Source organism: Schistocerca serialis, chromosome 6 (assembly GCF_023864345.2).
Source record: "Schistocerca serialis cubense isolate TAMUIC-IGC-003099 chromosome 6, iqSchSeri2.2, whole genome shotgun sequence".
NCBI classification, from domain to species: Eukaryota; Metazoa; Arthropoda; class Insecta; order Orthoptera; family Acrididae; genus Schistocerca; species Schistocerca serialis.
In genome coordinates, this window is record NC_064643.1 from 685978663 (window position 1) to 685985641 (window position 6979).

General features: G+C 45.9%; 1 non-coding gene across 1 annotated transcript; it reads right to left on the reverse strand.

Moving 5' to 3' along the window:
- Window positions 1-3871: 3871 nt before the first annotated feature.
- Window positions 3872-3945, reverse strand: Trnat-ugu (transfer RNA threonine (anticodon UGU)). Its single transcript has one exon. It is a non-coding gene; the product is annotated as a tRNA-Thr (tRNA).
- Between the last annotated feature and the right edge of the window lie 3034 nt (window positions 3946-6979).

The window sequence follows — 6979 nt, forward strand, 5'->3', positions numbered from 1 at the left end:
TCCGCCACCTTATTGCAAATTTCATGGCTTCCATCATTTTGCATGCAGCCTTGTGTAGCGTTAGTCAGCTTCTGACGGCTACTTCACTCGTTTCTACTTTGCTATTAAGTGATTTGCTCTGTGAGCAGCTGGCACCATGGTTTCATCAATACCGACACGGTGGGATTTGTCGCAAACCCCTGCATTTTCGTTTGTATCCACAACTCCTCATGGCTAACCAGTTTGTCTGATGATATTCACCTCAGAGCGTTCATTTCAGTTCTCCACGTATGTACCGGTATTTCGGGAATGGACGAGTTATCATTTGTTTCTGTAGTTTTCCATGTATTTTTGTGTCCTGCAGGAAACTGGCTGTGCACCAAGTAATCCAGAATCATGGGTTGGTTTTGCTTCAGTTGTAATGGGTGTGTACTGTACGGTAGGAGTGGGTGGGTGGTTGTCTGCTGGAGGCTGGCGATGGAGCGGGCGAAGAAGGCAGCCAGTCAGTTGACAGAACACATCATTAATGGACACGAACAGGCACAGTTCAGCACATCTGAAACAGAGAGCCTGCAGGCGATGTGAGCTGATCCCGAGAGTCCAGCACACCGATGTGGACGTGCTGACGCAGGCCTTCCCCATGGCTGGTAACAGTGGCCCGGCTACTGCAGCAAGCTGGCAGATGGCGGCTGAGGTGTGCTGCTGGGTGGCGGCGAGACGGCGCCGCCGCTCTGACCGCACTGGCCGCTCAGATCTCGGTCGTTGGTTCATCGCCCTGGTGGAGGCAGTCGCACACATGCTGTGCACCGTCGGGCGCCTCAGCTGTGACGACACTGTGACGGGTTGGTCCTGGTGCTTCGAATCCCGTTTCCACGTGCAGGCAGTTGTGGAAAACTCCTGTATCGAGGACAGGACGAAACGACTGGAGTGGGTTGATGGTCTGGTGTGGTGTAACTGGTTTGATTAGATGTTGGGAGCTCACGTGATGCCACTCTTATCGACACACGGAAGTGCTGAGTACGGCAGCGTTGCCTCTACTGATGCTGCTGAACTGGCGGGCCACTGGCTGACAGACTGCGGCTTGGTTTCGATGCTGGGCTTTGGCTCTGCTGCTGGCGTCTTGGCCATTACATTTCCTCCCTCCTTACGTTAATCTGGTCCTCCAGATTTCTATCTTTTGGTCTGTCTGTAACAGAGACACATATACAGGGTGGTCTATTGATCGTGACCGGTTCAAATATCCCACGAAATAAGCGTCAATCGAAAAAAACTACAAAGAATCAAACTTGTCTAGCTTGAAAGGGGAAAACAGATGGCGCTAAGGTAGGCCCGCTAGATGGCGCTGCCATAGGTCAAACGGATACCAACTGCTTTTTTAAAAATAGGAACCCCCATTGTTATTACATATTCGTGTAGTACGTAAAGAAATATGAATGTTTTAGTTGGACCACTTTTTTCATTTTGTGATAGATGGCGCTGTAATAGTCACAAACATATGGCTCACAATTTTAGATGAACAGTTGGTAACAGGTAGGTTTTTTAAATGAAAATACAGAAGGTAGGTACGTTTGAACATTTTATTTCGGTTGTCCAGTGTGATACACGTACCTTTGTGAACTTATCATTTCTGAGAACGCATGCTGTTACAGTGTTATTACCTGTAAACACCACATTAATGCAATAAATGCTCAAAATGATGTCCGTCAACCTCAATGCATTTGGCAATACGTGTAACGACATTCCTCTCAACAGCGAGTAGTTCGCCTTCCGTAATGTTCGCACATGCATTGACAACGCGCTGACGCATGTTGTCAGGCGTTGTGCGTGGATCACGATAGCAAATATCCTTCAACTTTCCCCACAGAATGAAATCCGGGGACGTCAGATCCGGTGAACGTGCGGGCCATGGTATGGTGCTTCGATGACCAATCCACATGTCATGAAATAAGCTATTCAATACCGCCTCAACCGGACGCGAGCTATGTGCCGGACATCCATCATGTTGGAAGTATATCGCCATTCTGTCATGCAGTGAAACATCTTCTAGTAACGTCGGTAGAACATTACATAGGAAATCAGCAACACTGCACCATTTAGATTGCCATCGATAAAATGGGGGCCAATTATCCTTCCTTCCATAACGCCGCACCATACATTAACCCGCCAAGGTCACTGATGTTCCACTTGTCGCAGCCATCGTGGATTTTCCGTTTGCCCAATAGTGCATATTATACCGGTTTACGTTACCGCTGTCGGTGTATCACGCTTCGTCGCTAAATAGAACGCGTGCAAAAAATCTGTAATCGTCCCGTAATTTCTCTTGTGCCCAGTGGCAGAACTGTACACAACGTTCAAAGTCGTCGCCATGCAATTCGTGGCGCATAGACATATGGTACGGGTGCAATCAATGTTGATGTACCATTCTCAACACCGACGTTTTCGAGATTCCCGATTCTCGCGCCGTTTGTCTGCTACTGATGTGCTGATTAGCCGCAACAGCAGCTAAAACACCTACTTGGGCATCATCATTGTTGCAGCTCGTGGTTGACGTTTCACATGTGACTGAACACTTCCTGTTTCCTTACATAACGTAACTTTCCGGCGAACGGTCCGGACACTTGGATATTGTCGTCCAGGATACCGAGCAGCATACATAGCACACGCCCGTTGGGCATTTCGATCACAACAGCCATACATCAACACGATATCGGCCTTTTCCGCAATTGGTAAACGGTCCATTTTAACACGGGTAATGTATCACGAAGTAAATACCGTCCGCACTGGCGGAATGTCACGTGATACCACGTATGTACTTATACGTTTCTTAATTATACGTTTGTGACTATTACAGCGCCATCTATCACAAAGCGAAAAAAGTAGTCCAAGTAAAACATTCATATTTCTTTACGTACTACACGAATATGTAATAAAAGTGGGGGTTCGTATAAAAAAACCGCAGTTGATATCCGTTTGACCTATGGCAGCGCCATCTAGCGGGCCAACCATAGCGCCATCTGGTTTCTCCCTTCAAGATAGACGAGTTTCGTTCTTTGCAGTTTTTATGTTCGATGCTTATTTGTTGAGATATTTGGCCCGGTCACGATCAGTGGACCACCCTGCATATCTGTCAATGTTTCGTTATTGCTGGAATAAGACTTGGGCGTGTACTCCTTTTTGTTTCTATTTTTCACTTTATACAGATCTCACTCCTGCTACGCTTGAGTACTGAGTTTCTGCGCTCATCTTTAGTTTTTTTTCCTAACTTTTTATTGCTCAATGTGGTTGAATCGCTTCTTTACTGGTGCCGACCTGACTGTTGTGGACCACCTGATTGAAGGAAAATAAGGGTGGGCTTAGGAAAATGGACGTTTGAGATGGCTGTACGCAATACTCATTATGATCAAAATTACACAAACAGTTGAGGTGTGACTCCCTACGGTTACGAGTCGGTGGTGTCATTTGGTCCAATGTTTTCTTACGTGATCGAGTAGATGTTCCACCATCACACATCCGTCTGATCCAGGGTAGCTGGAAGAATTAGATCTAGCATGGCGCTTAAGAGAGTCAGGTTTTCCTCGGGCAGGATTTCGAAAGCTCGTCCAGTAGGGAAATTAATTAGTAGTTGGTGTTTGGAGTGGTGGTTCCAGTAACGGTGCCAGGTAGCTGGGAAGTGAAAGCTGAAATGTCGCACCGCATAGTATTCATAGGAACCCTTGACCTTGTAGCTCTGTGGACTGGGCACTGCCGAAATGTCCATGGTCGTAGCAGGTGGCAGTGATTTCTATCTCTTTGGTAATACGTACAGCCAATATGACTATATGATAAATAATTGAAACCCTCAGCTGCCGACACGTGTTGTTGATATACCTCGATGAGGACAGCTGAAAACGTGTGCCCCGACCGGGACTCGAACCCGGGATCTCCTGCTTACATGGCAGACGCTCTATCCGTCTGAGCCACCGAGGACGCGCTATTCATCTCGGTGGCTCAGATGGATAGAGCGTCTGCCATTTAAAAGGAGATCTCGGGTTCGAGTCCCGGTCGGGGCACATATTTTCAGCTGTCCCCATCGAGGTATATCAACAACACCTGTCGGCAGTTGAGGGTTTCAATTAATTATCATTTATTCTAGAGAAGCTACACGGTCATCAGTGGTATCTGTTCTTTCGAGAACAGTTACTATCTTCATATACAATATGACTATCTTTCGGAAAAAATCGGTTTCTCTCGTAATGGCGTTCCTGGAGCGTTCGGGTGCCGGCTTCTTGGAGCACTTCGTCAAATCCCTCATTATCTTAAATGGCTGAATGCCCTAGAAAACACAAGTTATAAAGACTGCTCAGCCCTTAAGAGAAACGCCACTGTGTGTCAGACACATACTTACATTCTGTCTGCTTACCTATTTCTAAGCACTAACTAACTGCGTATAAATCTAAGTAATTGATTTAAATTAGACAGGTTAATGATCTATTAATAGTTCTCCTAACTGTTACCCGTATGAAAATATTCTCTATGAACCTTTGTCATAGAAATAACGTAAAGCAACTAGCAAGTAAATAGAAACATTCAGCTGGTAAGACCAGCTCATGGTCCTAAGGTGTATCGGTGTTTTGGAACAACCTCAGGCACACTCAGCGTCCTTTTGTTATTTATACCTTCCTTTCTTCTGTTTTCTCTACCCAGTTCCCTTCCTCCTTCGGAAGGGTCTACTGGCAATTGAGGCAGTGCTTCTGGTTCACGGGTGGTTTCTACTCATATGGATAATCGTGGTTTGGGTCGGCAGTTGTGTTTTATCATTAACTAGGGATGTTGTTTCCCCTACCTGACAGGGTACTTCGTACCGTGCAGTGAAGTTCTATGTTTTCCTTTCGGAAGCTGAGAGTTAGAAAACATGACCCACTCTCCAAAGTGATGCTTAAGTACTTTTATTACAAGTACTGTGCTGTGTTTCTGGAGCCTTTGAGTTAATTATTTCACCTAGTGCCATAGCCCTTTTAATAAAGTTCCGAAGAGAAGATACATCCTCCCCTGGAGTAGCTTGGCATGACTCATAAGGTGAGGGCATTTTCCGACCAACGACTACTTCGTAGGGCGAAAGACCCGTGTTTTCGTGGATTTTCAAATTGTGTGCGCCTACAACATACTGTCATAGGGTACTCCAATCATCGTTGTTACTATTCACCTAACAACTTCGCATTTTAGTCAATATCCTATGAAGTCTCTCTGTTCTACTATTCGCTTGTAGGTGTAGGGCACTAGTTCATAGTTGCTTAATCCGCAGCAATACTCGACACCGCTGCTTAAATAATTCAGACATGCAGCATGTGTCTTGGTCTGTTATTATTACATCTGGTGTGCCGAATTTCAACAGCCTGCTGTTAAAGAAAGCGAACCACAGCGTCTGCTTGTTGGTTTGATATGGTGATGATGGCCAAGTAATGCGAGAAATGGTGATTAAAATTAACATGTATTGGTTTCCCAAAGATTTTTGTGCAGTAGGCCAAAGACGTCAAGGCTGAAAAGGTATCTCTGCCTAAGACAGTCTCCGCAGTGGGATTCGCTGTCGACCCGGCTCTGCTCTTTGAGTGAAGGGATGAGATTCTTTACACAGCACTCAATGTATTGTTTCCTTTGCGGTCGCAAGTAACTTACTGCGATGCGGTGTTTCGTGACCCTCTTCTGCTACACCCAGCTAAGGTGGAACTATGGGCGTGCCTCAATACTTCGTCCTGTAAACAGTCTGGCACGACAATGCGGCGGCCGCATCGTGTTTGCATGTAAAGCACTCCATCATCAGAGCGGAAGCACGCGTTTTGTGCATCGCTGACAGTCATGGTTAGTGGCCTGAGCCCCGCATCGCTCTTTTGTGCTAGTTTTGTCGCATTCGACAGCGTTTACTTTTCGACTTTATCTGACAGCGTTACTGAGTGACTTCCCTGGACGATGCTCTACCTCAAAATCGAATTTGCTAAGCCTTAAGACTCAGCGAGTTAGCTTACGGTTGGATCCTTTAACCCCAGAAACCATTTTAATGCAGTGTTATCTATTACGACCTTAAAAAGCCTCCCACACAGACAGCAACGAAAATACAAAACGTTAACGCCAGAATTTCCTTTTCTCAACTTGAATAGCTTTTTTCTGTATTATGTAGTTGCCTGGAAGCATACGCTATGGGGCGTTCCCTCCCATCCACCTCTTGGCTCAGAACATGGCTGAAGACATAGCTCCTCGAATCACAAGAGAAGGTAAACGATAGAACATGAGAACAGGACTCGTGGTTAGTAATGTATAACCGTTGAAATGTTTCTCGACAATCCGCAATCTAATTGAATTTTACAACATTCTTGAGCAAATGCATAATGGTCTTGTTACCTCTGCAAATTGTGGAATGTATTTTATACATAAGCTTCCGATCCTGAGATACGATTGAGCGTCTTTTACTGTGTGGGCATTGGGAAATGTTTTACAGCTTTCCCAAGTCATGGGTTGGTACCTGCCCCATCCTGGCCAATAATGTGTTCCTGGATATGTTTTGAGTGCACTACTATGTCATACAGATAAAATAGGCATTACTTCAGTTTCAGGCTTCATAGAACACCGCTTGATAAGCATTGGTAAGTCGCTGGCGCACTTTTTAGATTGAAAGACATCCGACGATACTATAAGTGTTCAAATGGGACCGAAAATGTAATCTTATGCTGATCTTCTGACGCTACTTCTGATTGGTGATTGTGACTGCGTAGACCTAAGGTGGTGAAGTGACGGCATTGCCCCAGATTATCTGCTGTCTCTTTGATATTAGGCGTGGGGTATGAGTGGTGACTGTTCTCTAAGCCGGCCGCGGTGGTCTCGCGGTTCTAGGCGCGCAGTCCGGAACCGCGCGACTGCTACGGTCGCAGGTTCGAATCCTGCCTCGGGCTTGGATGTGTGTGATGTCCTTAGGTTAGTTAGGTTTAAGTAGTTCTAAGTTCTAGGGGACTGATAACCACAGCTGTTGAGT